Source organism: Canis lupus, chromosome 24, assembly GCF_048164855.1.
Source record: "Canis lupus baileyi chromosome 24, mCanLup2.hap1, whole genome shotgun sequence".
Taxonomy (NCBI): Eukaryota; Metazoa; Chordata; class Mammalia; order Carnivora; family Canidae; genus Canis; species Canis lupus.
In genome coordinates, this window is record NC_132861.1 from 2,530,512 (window position 1) to 2,546,835 (window position 16,324).

General features: G+C 47.2%; 2 long non-coding RNA genes across 2 annotated transcripts; one reads left to right on the forward strand and one right to left on the reverse strand.

Annotated features, from left to right (window-relative positions):
• Positions 1 to 354: 354 nt before the first annotated feature.
• On the reverse strand, positions 355 to 6,239 carry LOC140616605 (uncharacterized). The gene is made up of 4 exons (XR_012017010.1): positions 5,629 to 6,239; positions 4,808 to 5,016; positions 3,298 to 3,606; positions 355 to 2,295 (listed from the first exon to the last, which is right to left on the reverse strand). It is a non-coding gene; the product is annotated as an uncharacterized lncRNA (long non-coding RNA).
• On the forward strand, positions 5,457 to 14,483 carry LOC140616606 (uncharacterized). Its single transcript, XR_012017011.1, has 3 exons — positions 5,457 to 5,762; positions 13,823 to 13,891; positions 14,262 to 14,483. It is a non-coding gene; the product is annotated as an uncharacterized lncRNA (long non-coding RNA).
• The last annotated feature ends 1,841 nt before the right edge of the window (positions 14,484 to 16,324 follow it).

Here is a 16,324-nt window from a genome sequence, read left to right on the forward strand (position 1 = left end):
CTGCCGGTCATGCAGAATGGGGAGTGAAATGGTTTAGAGAAAGTTTTTATGTCTCAGATAATAATCCTAACAACTACCAGTTGTATGAACTTTGTACCAGGAAAAGTGCTAAGTGTTTACCTGGATTATCTCTTTTAAGGCACCCCAAAAATCATTAGACAGTCATAGTTCTTAATCCCATTAGAGAGATGCACCTATAAAAATTAGACCAACTGACTTGTCCTGTATCACCCAGAAAGCAAGTCTGACTGAGCTGGTCTGGGTGACTCCTGACTCCGGAGTCTTGTGCTGAACCACAAGCCATATTATTGCTCAGAGCCCTGGCTCTCGTGTTTGAAGGGTGGACTGCCCATTATGTGTTAATCAGCATTTCCCTTTAGAAGACTTGCCCTTGTACCTTTTCTGAATTGCTTATTCAATAGGCCTTTATTAGCATAGCATCTGGTTCTAGAGGAGTTAGTGTTAAAAAAGCAGCAAATGTAATGGAGTAGCAGAGACTTTAACAGAGCTCCTTTCTTCTGCTGCCATGTTGGCATTTTGCTCCTGGGCTTCTATTTCGTTTTCCCTTGGCAATGAGCTGGAATACATCAGGGAGGACAGACACTGCCACAGAGTTGCTGCCCCAGGTCAGTGGGTAAAATGGTCAGACCTCTGCTGCCTTGTGGGAGTAAGGAAGCCACAGGTGACCCTCAGAAATTAGCCACTGTTTAGCTTCTTTGAGCCTCCACTGTGATGAGATACAAATTTCACTTCGATTTTCGTTTGCTTTTTGGTTATTTTTCTCACTTGGGTTCTGATGATTCGGGGCTTATGTTTTTTTTTTTTTTTTTTTTCGGGGCTTATGTTTTTGATCTGCTTTACCGGTTCACACGATTTCTTTCTTAAGTGGAGGGAGTAGAATACCTTAAGCCAGGCACCTTTTCTATTTCTCTTAAGCCCAGGTATGTTTATATAGAAATTGGATTATGTGTTTCTTATTCACTTTGGACTTACTCATGTGGACTCTCCTGGACATCTTGAGGAAGCCAGCAAAATCATTCCATGCATTTTCTCTTTGAACCCAGAAGCTGTAGTTAGCCAAAACTAGATGGAACCATTGCTGAGGGTGGAGTGGGGCTGAAGGAGTGCATGGTGATATTGTGAGATTTTATTTTGCAAAGTTGGTCCCAAGCCTACTAAAGCAACTTCTGGCACTTGCTTGGGAATGTTTGAAGAACACTCCTCTAAAGGCAGACCCTGAACACAGGAATGAGGAATAGAGGAAAAATAAATAAATAAACCCAACTATGTCACCTAATAAGATCTGGAACTAAAAAATGTTGGACTTGAGTTTGGGATGAAATTGGAATGGATTCCTTTGTTCAGTTCATCCTGAAAAATATACTTGTACAATCTTCTCTTTCAGAGTCCCTTTCAAGTGAATTGGGGGTTTGTAGGGGGAGAAAAGGCCTCAGTGATGTGATGCCATTTCGATTCCCTTTTCAATGAAAATCTCCACCTTTTTTCAAGAACTAGATTCCAGTCTATGAAAACTCTGAAAACAGTGTGGAGACATCACGGCCTGACTACAGGTGTGAAATTGGGGCAGGCATCTGTTCCTCCCTTTTTCCCTGATGTCTTTTCAAGTCCTCCAAACCAGTTGGGTTAATAAAGAAAGCACTTGAGGTCTGTTAAGCAGTTTTCTCTAAGTTGTAGGCTTTTGAGCCATCCTGGCTGAGCCTTTGCTTGCTGCATGCCGAGGCTGGTCGATTGTCTTGCTAGCTTACAAAAGAGAAAGTAGGTGTCTCAGTGGGAGCAGAGTGCAACCACCATCTTCACGGGGCTATGTGTAAAGGGACGTGAATAGAAGCAGGTTCAGTGGAAGCCTTAGGACTAAGCTTTTTGCTTTTATTATTTAGTTTCCATGGTAAGTCTTTTCAAAAGACTAGGATTACAGTGTCTTTTACATCCCCAGGGTAGTATGAGGAGTGATGCTGTGCATCAGCAGAGGGCTTGAGAGTTTACAAAGCAAGCTTGTGGGTATGGTGCCTCATTTGGTCCTCACAGGAGCCCATTATTGTCATTCCCATTTTGCAGAAGAAGAAATAGAGGCCCAGAGAGGCTAGGTGGTTTACTCCTGGCGGCCCAGAGAGAATGTATCAACCCTCAGGTGCTGATGGAGGGTGGGTGTGGTTTTCTGGGGGTGCTGTGCCTAGCCCAGGGTCAGAGTCATCAGCTCAGGATCAGTAGCCACCCCTGCTCCACCAGCCCAGTTGTGCACTCATGATTAGATGAGTTCTTAAGTGGGAGCAGTACCTGTGGAGGGCATTTGGAAACATGGGGGAGCTTTTTAGCTCAGTCATTTGGGGTAGAGGGAACCATTGATAGCTAGAGATGGGGACCAGGGATTAAATATCCTACCTACTGTAGGACTCTCCCACAACAAGAAGACTTCTGTCCAAATTTTCAATAATATCACTTTCCAGAAACACAGAAGAGCATCATTTTCCTTCTTTTAAAAAATACACATGGAGGGACGCCTGGGTGGCTCAGTGGTTTGAGTGTCTGCCTTTGGCCGGGTGGTGATCCCGGGGTCCGGGGATCGAGTCCCACATCGGACTCCCTGCAAGAAGCCTGCTTCTCCCTCTGCTTGTGTCTCTGCCTCTCATGAATAAATAAATAAAATCTTTAATAAATAAATAAATACATACATACATACATAAATAATACACACGGAGTTTATACATATGATTATATTTGAGCTAAAGAGATCTCCTCTGCTCAAAGGAGTGTTTGAAAGTGCCTGGGCTGGCTGTCCTTTGTGGTACCTCCAGTTCTAAACTCCTATTACTCTCTGCCTCCTTGTTGCTGGCTTGCCCCAAACGCACCCCAGACTGGGGCTCTGGCCTTTCACTGGTCTGAAATTCTTTTTTTTTTTTTTTAGATTTTATTTATTTATTTGAGAGAGAGAGCACAGAGGGAGAGTGAGAGGGAGAAGCAGACTCCCCGAGAGGAGGACCCTGAGATCATGACCTGAGCTGAAGGCAGACGCTTAACAGAATGAGCCACCCAGGTGCCCCTCACTGGTCTGAAATTCTGAGACAGAAACAAGCTTCATATCATAGAATGGGCAAGTGGCTTGGCCTCTGTAACCGGGACTGAATCTTGCCAGTGTGAATCACTCAGGTTGGAAATCCTAGGCCCTCTCTGCTCAAAAAAGGGGATCTTGCTGCAAATTCTGTGATTCAGCTGACAACCAGTTACAGATGTGGGCGCTGGCTTTCCCCCGCTACCCTGCTGAGAAGACCTGGCACTCACAGATTCTTCCATCTTCTTGAAAGCTGCTATTCTGTGCAGAAAGAGATCTTTCGACTGGAAGTGTTAAAGTTGGGGGTGGCAGGGGAGAGGGTGTTGCACATGCAGGAACCCGTCTGTCACAGCCGTGAACCAGTGAGAGCTGAGATGTGACAGTGTATTCGCACACCCTGAGAGTGAAGCTGGCAGCATCTCAAGCCTCTGATGGTGCTGTCTGCCTCCCCGCAGGAGCTGGGCGCCGCTGGAGAAGCCTGGCAGTCACTTACCAACTCTTATTTACACTTGGTGAGAGAAGGAGGCATTGCTGTGGGTCTGGCGAGAAAGAGAACAGTCTTCAGTGTCGCCTTAAGGACCCTCCCAGACGTCCCTCACGGGGCACACACACCGCACAAGAGCTCTCTGGGGTGGGGATGGTTATTTCTGCTGAACCCAGGACTGCACAGCTTCTTGGCAGTGCAGCCACATTCCCACACGTTTCTGCTGTGCTGAGCGACATCGTCGTGGCTGCTGGCTGCCCTGTGTCTCTGAGTCGGAGGCTGCCTTTTGTCTCCAGGTTCATTTTCCTCTGGGACGACCGCTGGGGTAGGGAGGGGCTAGTAGCGCAGACCCCACGGATGTCCTGCTCATTGTCATACCCTTTTGATTTGACTGGTGCCTGGCACCTAGGAAGTGCTTAACAGCTCTTATTGAATAAGTATGTTGGAAGTCTAGGCTTCCTTCACACATCTGTGCAGTGCCAATAATCACGTTTTGCTATAAATTCTCCCACCTAGCTGCCTCGCAGACAGAGCAGCATCTGGGCAAGGAGTTTTAGGAAAGAGGGCAGGGGCCATAGCATGAGCAGTGATGGAGCACTGAGGATGATGATCTAGAGGGGACAGTGACTGGGGGTCCCTGAAGCAGTTGAGGTACGGGTGAGGTCACATTTCACAAATACCGCCCGAAAGACTCTATACAGCCTGGCCTCTGCTCCTCCAGGGCACAGGACTGGGACGAGGGGAGGGCACATGAGGCATTTGCTCCAGGCACAAGTTTAAGGGGGAACCAAAAAGTTCTGCTATTAAGATGAATAAAGTTGTAATAAACTATTTTTAAAAATCTAAATCAAGTACAAAATTTAAGGCAGGAACAGTAGCACCAGTGCTTGGGCTAAGCCATCTTATAGCCTGAGGCAAAAGGGGAGAATCGCTCATACTAATCTTGTCTTTATTAAAAATATTTATATTTTGCTTATCATGGATTTTTGCATGAATCTTATGTTTTTGAAATACTGCATTAGAATATATAATTTATCATGGGGACTGAGCTTTTTGGCGCCCCTTACTTTTATATCTCAGGTGAATGCCTCACTCTCCTCACCCTAGGCCTAGCCTGGGCCATGCCCTCGGGTCCTCCCACTGTGCCCTGTCCACTGCCTCCATACTGGGCGCCAAATATGGCAAGTACTTCCCGGCCACAGGGCCTTTGCTCATGCCATTCTCCTTCCCTGGCCCTCCCTTCTCCCTCCACATACCTAGATGGATGGTTCTGTTTCCACCTCTTTTAAATCTTTGCTCCTTTATTTGTTTATTATTCACTGTTCAATCTCTGTCCACTCTAGTGTAGATTCCATGAGGGCAAGTGTTTTATCTGCTGTAGCCTGGTGTATGGTAGATGCTCAATACATAGTTGATGCACAAAAGAATAAATGAATATGTGGAGCAGCTCCACCTATTGAGGAGCCTAAAAGCCATAAGGAGGAGTTTTAGTCTGAGGGAGAATAACGATTGTAGGCTTCTGGAAAAAAAAAAAATCACTGCTTATAGCTACTTTTTACATGTGTAGGCATGATGCTAGGTACTTTTAAGATCTATTTTCTCCTTAAATCCTCCCAGCAGTCCTCTTCTCCAACATTTTACAGATGATGGAAGTGAAACAGGAGGAAGGAACATGTCCAGACACAAGGGTCACAGATTTGCATGTAGAGTTGCCTGAGCTTTTGTGAGGATCCTTGTTTGTAGGAAGCACTGGATAGAGGAGAGAGACATTGGAAGCCCATGGAAAACCCAGGAAGTAACGTGTGGGGTGAGAGAGGAGAGAGGGCACCATGCAGAATTGTTTCCCTTCACCCCATGTCATTTCTCTGCTGCCTGTCCCAGAGAATTAACTCTGGGATGGATGACACAGGCTGACCACCAGTCACTAGAGAGGAGGCCAGGCCTAGGCTGAGAGTGGGGGGCGGACAAGTCAGTAACGCCGCCAGACTCTGTCTGTTGATAGATGAGTGTTCAGATTTCTTTTTAAATGAGATTTTCATCAGATTAGCAATGTCATCTTTTGTAAAAACAAACCAACCTGTCCTTGCTTCCCAGTGCGGCTTATTAACAGGTCCTTGCTGGCAGTGCTTGTATCCCACCGGGCGGTCTGTAGGACCTGTTCGGCCCCTCCGAGGGGCCATGGGACTGTCAGATACAAGGAGCAACCATCAGGTATCCCAGGAAACCTGGCTGCACTGGGGTTCCCTATCTCGTTTCAGCTGCCTGTGCCTGTTTCTTCAGGATGTGGTGGTGGTAACCCCCCTCCCAGGGCGTCGTAAAGATTAAAGGAGACACTTTATACAGAGCACCTAGCGGGATACCCGGCACCCAGGAGGGCCCCCGCGGATGCTTGTGGCCGTTACTCGTTGTTTACGTTTTTCCTAGTTCTTCGTAGGCTGGGCCGTAGGGCAGTGGGGGAGGTGGAGGGTGAGAGCTGGGAGGAGGCCGCCCCGTCGGGAGGGCTGCCCGGGCTGTGGATGCCCCGACTCTGGCCGCCCCAACAGGCAGGCCCGCATTTAAAAGTGGCAGAGGATGAGAAAACGGCGTTTAAGGGATGCCGTATCTCTAAGGAGTTCATAGCACTTTCCACATGTGATCTTATCAGCCTTGGCCGGATCGCTGGGCCGGAGCTGTCACCTCCATTTTCAAGAGAGCTGGGAGGGACCAAGCCCGTCTGGTTCCTGTTCAGCCCCAGCTCGTGAGCCCCCACGGCAAGCAGCCTCGGCTGAGAAGCAGAGCTGCCTTCGGAGCGCCTGCATGTCCAAACATCCCCCTTATCTTAAGCACCTTAATAAAGCAATGCTTTCTTGGGGGGGGAGTAGAGCTTTCCAGGAAAATTTTCTTGAGATGAATTACTGGAACAGCAACTTCATCTTATTAGAATTAACATGCCCTGGTAGAGCCCACAAGGGGATTTGCTTCATTCCAGAGTCCTGAGGGGGCAAGTTGAGACATGATTAGTCAGTATTCATGGTTTCTGACTAATCCATGGAATCAAAATTATCCTGAATCGTAATTTCTCTCCCTCCTCCTTCTTGTTCTTTTCTTTGCTTTCTCTCTCTCTTTTTAAAGATTTTATTTATTTATTCATGAGACACACACACACACACACACACACACAGAGCGAGGCAGAGACACAGGCAGAGGGAGAAGCAGGCCCCATGCAGGGAGCCCGACGTGGGACTCGATCCCGGGTCTCCAGGATCACGCCCTGGGTTGAAGGCGGCGCCAAGCCACTGAGCCACCCGGGCTGCGCGCTCTCTCTCTCTCTCTCTCTCTCTCTCTCTCTCTCTCTCTCGTGTGTGTGTGTGTGTGTGTGTGTGTGTGTTGCACTATTGACTCGCAGGCACTAAAATGGACAACTCCTTGGGATGAGTTTGGTTAAGAAGAGGAACTGCAGGCCCAAAGTTAGAGCATCACTGGAGAAAGCTCATACCGCATTTGAAGTAGACTTTCGGTGCTCCCAGACTACGAGAAAACAGCTTGCTCTTTGTTTGAAACTGACCCCGACCGCAGACAACATAGTCATCGGTGGCCACAGTGTATCTTCTATCCAGTGTGTTAGGTGGACGAAAGTGACCTTCACGCAGGGGGGTGCTGGGGAGGCAGGATGGAGGCTCAGCGTTGCCGAGCTGTGTCTGGCTTGACCACACCAGCTCATCAACCTGAAAATCAGAAGCAACAAGCATGACTAGGTGGTTGCTGGTCTGTGATCTTGACTGAACCCATTGCGTCTGATGGGCCTCAATTCCTGAAGCCACTCAAGAGTTCTCCAGTTTTAACTGAAGTGTACACTAATCCATTAAATAACCATCATACCATGGAGTTTTATATTCATTTATTCAACACGCATTTTTGTGCCTAGCTTTATAAGAGATGCAAGTAATTTAAGAATGAGGACGGCACAGAACACTTGCACAGACTTTCTCTGATTTAATCCTCACAGCAATCTTATGAGGATGAGCATATATTGCTCCTGTTTTATAGGTGAGGCCACCAAAGCTGGGGGCGAAGACTCAAATTTGCTCAAAATCTCATGTATGGGGAATAGACAGGAATCAAATTCATGTCTTCTGAGAACAAATCACCGAAAAGACAACCAATGTTAATGAATGTTAACTATCTGCAGAGGTACTGACTTCATTGCTTTACATGTAGAGAATAGCATCTAATTCTTAAAAGAATCCCATGCAGTAGGTGCTATTTTTATGATACCCACTTCGGAGAAGAGTAATTTAGGAGAGGAAGTAAGAGACAGAGCCAGCAGCACGCCCAGCTAGGCTGGCTGAGACCTTGCTCCTACTGCCAGCTGCAGAGGCGACCCACTGCTCTCTGTGAGGAGGACACATGTTTGAGTTTCCTTTTGGGAGGAATGTATCGATCTGATCTTTTTGAAATCTCTCCATTCAAACATTTAATGAAAACACGCCACTTTCTGGGCCCACTTTCTGCCTGTCCACAGAAGTGGTCCTTTTCTGGCTGTGAGAGGGCCAATACTAGGGGAGGGGGAGTGTAGTCGGGAGACTGTTCCATTGCTCTCGGTCAGTTGCTTTTGTAGGGGTTTCGGAAGTTGTCGGTGGTGGTCATGGTAACCACCACTACTATTACCACACTACTAACATCTTTTTAAAGCACTTATTCCATGTTAAGCACTTGGCAAACATTAACTCATTGAATCCTCAGGACATTCTTATTGGGTAACTACTGATATTGTGCCCATTTTATAGAGGGGTAAACTGAGCCTGATGGGGCCCAAGCCATGGGCACGCTTACTCTGCCAATATGTGGCAAAGTGAGAGTGCCTGATAGACATCAGCATTTCCCACCTCCCTGGGAAGGCTTAGGTAGTCTGCACTGCCTGGTCCAACAGGAGCATCATTCTGAGTGCTGGGCTCTCTCATCAAGATTCAGTCCCAATGAGCTCTCTGCAGGACTATTGGCTCTGCCCAGAGCCCTGCCTGCTCCTGGGCAGAGACTCTTGGGCAGAGACTCTTCAGGGGTTTGGAGGAAGCCTCTCTGGAAGAGCAAATTCTGAGGGATGCTGTGAGAAAGGCACCTGTGGCTGGAAGAGGGGCAAGTGAGGGCAGGTGGACATAGGAGGATGGAGTGACTGTGTCTGTCTCCAAGTGAGGAATTCAGTTTACTTATGAGGAATTCAGTCTACAATTATGCCATTTTTCTGGTCTTATTCACTCAAAGGTAGACATAATTCAGGGGGTTAGAGGGAAAAGGCAGGGTGAGATACAGAGGGCTTATTTATTTGAGGTTAAAAGGGCAGACAATGTATTAAATTGATTAGCCCTTAGGCTGATGTGCCCGCTGAATGATGGTCTGCTCCTCATCTGTATTAGTTTGTTTGGGCTACCATAATAGAGCACTGTGGACAGAGTGCCTTAACAGAAATTTACTTTCTCACAGTACTGAAGGCTAAGGCACCCAAGATCAGGGTGCCAGCAGGGTTAATTTCTTCTGACACCCCTTTTCTTGATGTGTAGACGATGTCTTTACCTCCTCTGTGTATGTCTATGTCCAAATTTCCCCATCTTTTTTTTTTAAGATTTTATTTTATTCATTCATGAGAGACACAGAGAGAGAGGCAGAGATATAGGCAGAGAGAGAAGCAGGCTCCATGCAGGGCCCCCGATGTGGGATTTGATCCCAGGATTCCAGGATCACGCCCTGAGCCTAAGGCAGATGCTCAACCACTGAGCCACCCAGGCGTCCCAAATTTCCCCTTCTTATAAGGACACCAGTACTGTTGGATCAGGGCCTGCCCCCAAAGACCTCATTTTAGCTTAATTTCTGCTTTTTATTTTTTGTTAACAAAACTACATTTTATTGTTATTTTGAGTAAAACTTCTCCTCTGTTCTCCAAGTTTTCTGCACTGTAGTTCTTCTTCTTTTTAAAACTTACCTAATTACCTCTTCAAAGACCCTGTCTCCAAATAGTCCCATTGTGAAAGTACTGGGATTTCAGACTTCAACATTAAAATTTTGAGGGGGACACAATTCAGCTCATAGCCGTAGCAGAGCAGCAGCAGCATTCCCTGGTGAGGGGTGATTTTGGTTTCTCTGAGTCCTAATGAAAATGAGATGGGAGGGCACCCTGGTGGCTCAGCGGTTTAGCGCCGCCTTCAGCCCAGGGCCTGATCCTGGAGGCCAGGGATCGAATCCCAAGTCGGGCTCCTTGGATGGAGCCTGCTTCTCCCTCTGCCTATGTCTCTGCCTCTCTCTCTCTCTCTCTCTCTCTCTCTCTCTCTGTGTGTCTCTCATGAATAAATGAATAAAATCTTAAAAAAAAAAAAGAAAATCAGATGGGAGAAAGGGAGGCACAGTCAACCTGGCTCACAGACAGGTGGGGAGGGTGGGATAATCTCCTTCACTGCTCCAGCTATAGGGCACCTGGAGACAAGCTGCTCAGGTCAGCCTTCAGAACCGACATGCAGATCTTGATTGTCCTCGGTTCCTCTGATGAACACCGAAAGATCTGTCTGGCTTCCTCCTCCAGCAGGGCTAAAGGGGACAAGAGGAATTGGGGCTAGTTCTGAGAGCTGCAGGCGTTGGACCAGAGGAAGCAGCTGAGATGCTGGAGGCCACACTACTTCTGTCTCCAGGCAGAGACTCATTCAAGGCTGGGCCAAAGCAGCCTTTATCTGAGGTCTAAGGGGGTGGTTGGTTTCTTGAGCAAACATCCCAGGATGGGACAGCAGCAGAGAAAGTTCCTTTTCCTCATTTGATGGGGCAAGAGCTGGCAGGACACATTCTCCCCAGGGAGGGGAGTGGAGGATCTGGGGCAGAGGTGGAGAGAGGTGCCAAGTCAGTGGGAGGGAAGCATGAACTGAAGGAATAAGAGAGGGGGGAGGAGACAGAAGGGCCAGTCCAGGCCTGGTCACCAACCCCAGAGATGGGGAAGGCCATCAGATGGCCTTTCCTTGCATTGTCAAGAATCGGACAGCTTGTCATGTGGGGCGTATCACTGGGGCACATGACACAACTTAGGAAATGCCAGAGAAGTTCAACAAGGTTTGGTTTCCAAAATTCAGATACCCTTGGTTTTGAACAATGGATTTAAGAATTGCCCGTGAACTGAAAGCTCCAGATTGCAGTCTTATAAGCTCATCCTTCACCTATGTCTAAGTTACTAAAAATATATACATTGTATACATACATACACATTATATACTATATATGTATATAACGACAGCAATAGATAGATATTTGGTTTGTGTTTTTCTGATTATAAAAATATATAGTGTAGGAAATTTGAAATATATATACATATATATATACATACATACACACATACATACAGAGTCACAGAGGAGAAAATTTAAAATCACCCATGAATTCAGAGATAACCGCTGCAAAGATTTTTGGCATCATTTTTATTTGCATCTGCACAGATACATATAAATACATAAACATATATCTATACAAAATTGTTTTTACCAAAGAAATCATTCAAGACTTACTTTTCACTTAAGGGATCTTGAACATTGCCAAGTTTCTTTTCCTTTTTTAAGATTTAATTTTATTTTATTTTTGAAGCAATCACTACCCCCAACATGGGACTCGACTTTGCAACCCTGAGATCAAGTGTTGCATGCTCTACCACCTGAGCCAGCTAGGCACCCCTGCTGACAAGTTTCTATGTCATAATTTATATAGCTGTTTAGTAGTCCATTGCATAGATTTACCACAATCTCTTTAATTCTCTATTGTGGGACTTTTTTTTTTTTTTTCACTCTGATAAAACTTAGTAGACACCTTTCCATGTCCTGCTTATAATTGGTGCACACTTCAGTTTGGGACTTCTTTGAATTTCTGAACCATATTTGTGCAGGAATTGTGCATTTGCGAGCTTAGTTGCCTGAGGGGAATCAGGAGTGTGATCTTGGAGTTCACAGATTGCAGTGGGTATGTCCCAAATTGACCCAGTTTTAATATAAATGAATAGAAACAGTGTCCAGGACAAAAAGTGTCAGGCCATATCTGGAGAATTGTCAAATGTCTGATGTTGATGTTAAGTATAATGGGAAGTGGCAAATTGGAGTTTGGAGAATGCCATAGCATGTGGAGTTCTTTAAGGGATCTCTCAAAGCAGTTCTAAGTTTATAGAATGGGAGCTGCTTTTTTGGCGATAGGAGGTATGGACTTGTGTTTTTTCAGTCATAATGGCCAAAACATGGCAGAAGGAATGCCAGCACCTGACTGGATTTAAGCTCCGTACTTTGTATAAAAGAAGTCCAGATGACAGGTATGTGGCTCCAGTTCCTCAGAAGCCTAGAGTCTGTCTTGTCCATCATCCTTGGTGCCCGGCTTCCATCTTGAAGAGCACTTCATGATCCAACAGGACAACTGGAACTCCAATCATCACATCATCATTTCAGGGAGGGCTGACATTCAGTCTGTAGGCATATGTATGGCCAATTGGTTGTTAAGATGTCATCATATTTCAGAATGAGTGCCATGGCCTCTTCGCATCCCTGGATGGTCTCTGATATTTATCAGAGAGTCAGCACAAGCCACAGCAGGATCTTTTAGAACTTTGCTCAGCGCTAAGGCTGATGTCCATGTGAGTGGCTGCATATGTTCAAAATCACCCCAGTTCCAAGGAGGAAGAAGGAAGGGGCAAGCACAGGAGCTCGCTTCCCAGTAAGCTAGCCTCCTTTATAGGACCTTGGCCGCAAGCACCACCCACCAGCCTCCACTTGCCGCTCATTGGCCGCCCCTACCGAAATGCAGGCTGGGAAATGTAGTTCTATAGCCGCCAAGAGGTCATCGTTCCAACAAGGATGACGTTCTCTTCCTACAGAAGCAGAAGTGTTGGGTAGGCAACCATATGCAGGAAAAATAAAGGCTATGGTGCCACTGTGGAGGAGGCCCAATCGTTCACAGCTTAGTGTGAATGATGTCCCAAATCAAGCCAGTGACATTTTAGGGAGACAGAATTCTCCCTAATGCGTGTGTGAGTGTGTGTGTGTGTGTGTGTGTGTGTGTGAGAGAGAGAGAGAGAGAGAGAGAGAGAGAGAGGAGGGGAAGAGGTGGGTGGGAGGTTGGAGGAGGAGGGGTTATGCAGCTGGGATGTTGGATCTCTGGAAAGGAAAGGAACACACTGCTTTTTTAGTTGTCAGGGAAAAACATGATGCCCTCCTCTGCTGAAACCAACTGCCTAACAAAACTCCTCCTGTAAGTCTTTAAAACAAAAACAAATAAATAAAACAAAAACAAACCTCCCCCCAAAGCTGGTAGGAGTGTAAATTAGAAGGCATTTTGGCAGTATTTAACAAAACAAAAAACTCACACATCATTTGACCCAGCAAATCCACTTCCTGGAATCCATTCTAAGGAATATTCATGTGTCTGAATGAAGATATATGCACTAAGATGTTGACTGTAGCGATGCCTTCAAAGGGGGGAAGCTGAAAACTACATGGACATCTATCAACAAGGGATTTGTTAAACCAATTTATGGGATATCTATTCTGATGATTTTTAAAAAAATGAAGCAGACTTATTGTATCATCATAGAAAAATCTCCAAAATACGCTGTGGACAGTGGGAGGTGGGTTGGGGGGTGACTGTTAACGAGGCTTTTAGGTTTTAACTGTTTAACTCTTTCAGTTGGAGCATACTCATGAATTATTTATGCAATTAAAAAAACTCATGATGACAAACTAAACTCAAGAAGTCTTTGGAGCAGGTAGCTAAAGCAACACAGCAGGAGGGGTAGGAAAAAGACTTGCAGTTTCAGTACAGCATAAAAATAACCTAGTAATATAATAAGCCTATAATAACAATGATGAAAATAACATGGCAAACACGTAGTTCTATTGGAAAGCAGAACAGTTCTAGATAAGCCACATATATTAACTTATTTAATCCTTGCAAAAACCCTATGGGATTGATGCTATTATTATTTCTGTTGAACAGACTTGGAAACCAGGGTTCAGAGAACTGAGCTAAGTTGCCTCAGGTCTCGCGGCTGGTTCTGACTATGGAGGGCATGCTCTTAATCCCTTGCAGCACTCCCTGGATGCATCTGGAGCGTCACCTGCAGTTTGCAGAGCAATTCCACATATGTGATGTCATTTGTTCCTCAGAGTCCTGTGTTACCACCTTCCTGCTCTGTGCGTGTTTCCTTCTCCTTCCTCATTTACTCCTCATTCCTCCTCACAGTCTCGATTATGCAGATGGAGAGACAGGTGTAGAGAATTTTTTCATCATTTCAGATTCACATGGTGGACATCTTCATTTGGGTTTCCCCCAGAACTGACCCCAAGATGAAGATCTGGCTGCAGGTGGTTTATGTGGGAGAGGGTGGGGATACGAGCTGGGGGAAGGAAGGAAGTTAGTTGTGTTCATGACACTCCCTGCAGGGACCTGGGCTTTGTCCTGCCGAGGGCCCTCTGAGACTGTGCAAAATGGACCACCAAAGATGGAGGGGCACTGGGTCTTCATGAGCTGGGAGGGTTGTTCCCCAGTACTTCCAGTCTGCCCTGGCAAGGACCAGGTATACTCCAGGGGCCACACGTCCCCCCCCCCCCACCTAAGGCAGAGGGGATGATGACCTTGGGTGGGCTAGACAGCTATGGGTGGGCCATCCACAGTTTCACCAAGGTTGAGTTGGAGCAGCATCAGGATTCAAACTCAAGTCTGTTTCATTTCAAGGCTCCCAGATTTGAGTCCACACAGCCAGAAACACAAGCTCCAGCTGAGGCCTCTTGCTTGGCCATCCACGGACACCTGGAGGATTGCATCACATGCTCCAGAAGCAGAGCTTCAGTGTGAAACAAAATCCCACAGAGAGCTCACTGGCTGCTTCCCTAACCTGTGACCATGAAAGAAGGGGAGTATCAGCAGGGGAAGATATTGAATAAGCCTTGAATAAATGCCTGTTGCTCCCACCTTTGCTGCCTTTGGTGCAGCCACCCTAGCCCTGTTCATTTTTTTTTTTTTTTTTTTAAGATTCATTTATTTGAGAGAGAGAGCGCGTGCACACAAGAGTTTACATACACAGAGGGGAGGGGCAGAGGGAGAGGGAGAATCTCAAGTAGACTCCCCACTGAGTGCAGCTGATCTCATGACCCTGAGATTGTGACCTGAGCCAAAAATCAAGGGTCGGATGCTTAACAGAGTAAGCCAGCCAGGCACCTCTCTGGTTCTTTTTCTAACACATAAAGCTCAGATGTGGGCTTGTTCAGTTTTTCCTCAGCTTCTTTACTGTTTAAGAGAGGCATTCTGTGTGCCACATCCGATCTCCTGATCTCCGTGCTCCTTAGCACTCACCATGGGCCAACAGGAAAAGCTTTCCCCTTCCTCTTGGTTCCCGCCCCCCTACCCCATGCCTCTCACCCCTACACTGGAGCACACCCCGGAGCATGCATGGGAGCAAAGGCTGCACCATGCTGATGCTGCCACCTGGAGGGCCCCCAGTAAATGCTGTTGATTGAATGAGTGAGAAGATAGGTGGCAAAGGCAGCTCAGCTGGGCAGTTATGGGAGGGATCAGGAGCTCCTGAAAAGAGGCCAGTTGTGGGAGATAGTAGAAATGGGGTTAAAGGGAATTGGAGGGATCTCTCCATGCAAATTGGTTCCAGAAATATTTTTATTGGAGACCTGTGGTCCCTGGTCCTGGCTCCCAACCTGGCCCTGCCTTGTTGGCCAGGTGAGTGGCCTTGCTGGCCTGGGCAGAGAATGACAGGGGTTTGCAAAGCCCAGAGTTCCCTGTCTCGTGTGGGGAGGGGATGGGTGAGTGGTGTGAGCTGTGGTGCCCCAGAGCAGGGAGTGGGCAGGGTATCAGGGCCTCCCTGACGTAGGCAGTCCTGGGCTTCCTGTCTGGGCCCAGGGCTGGGCCCCAAGGCCCAGGAAAAGCTGGAAAACAGCAGGCTTTCTGTTGCTCTGCGTGTGGGCTGTGGGTTGTCTCCTCTGGCAGGACAGGAATTGGCATTTCCTGCCCTCATGTGGCCCTTGGCTCTCTGGGGTCCTGCTCTGGTCTCTGACCCCTTGAGACAGGAACATCCTTTCCCATCGGGGCCCCAAGGATCCTCTATAGCTTCCAGTCACCACATGTTCCCTGGATGTGGCTGTCTTTAACAGCCAGATTGTCTGCTTTTCCTGGCCCCATGGGAAAATCACCACTAGTTTAGCCAGATAGTCAGGCCCTGTGCGCATTACGTCTCTGTCCTCAAACTTCCTCCTGAGGCAGCTGCTATCATTTCTCCCATTTCACAGATTGATACAAATGATGTTCATAATTTATTGAGGCCTTTTCGTGGGCCAGGCAATGTCATGAACAATCCGTGAATGTGGCAGGCTCTGTGAGAGTTCCTGTGAGCTCGCTGTCCCTCCCGGTGGACGGTCACACCACCTACCCTGATGACAATGACGAGCATGACTAGTTGGGCCATCGGGATGGGACTGCGAGTGACAGGCTCTGCATGGAGATGCTGAGAGCCCTCGTGGGTTCAGGTTCTGCCTTTTCTTCCCTCCTGGCCAGCCTGCCAGGCCCAGGTAGGGGCAGATCCAATGGCTCCTTCCCAGAATAAACATGTGTGGCCAAACCACAAAACATGTAACAGGGGCAAGGCACAAACCTTTGTTGTTGTTAGCCACTGAGATTTGGGAGTTGCTTGCAGCGTGATCTAGCGAAAGGAGGTGGATACAGCCTGCATTGCTGCAGTGAATCCTAAGACCAGCCCTGGGGGGGCAGGTACTCATACACCCATGTTCAAC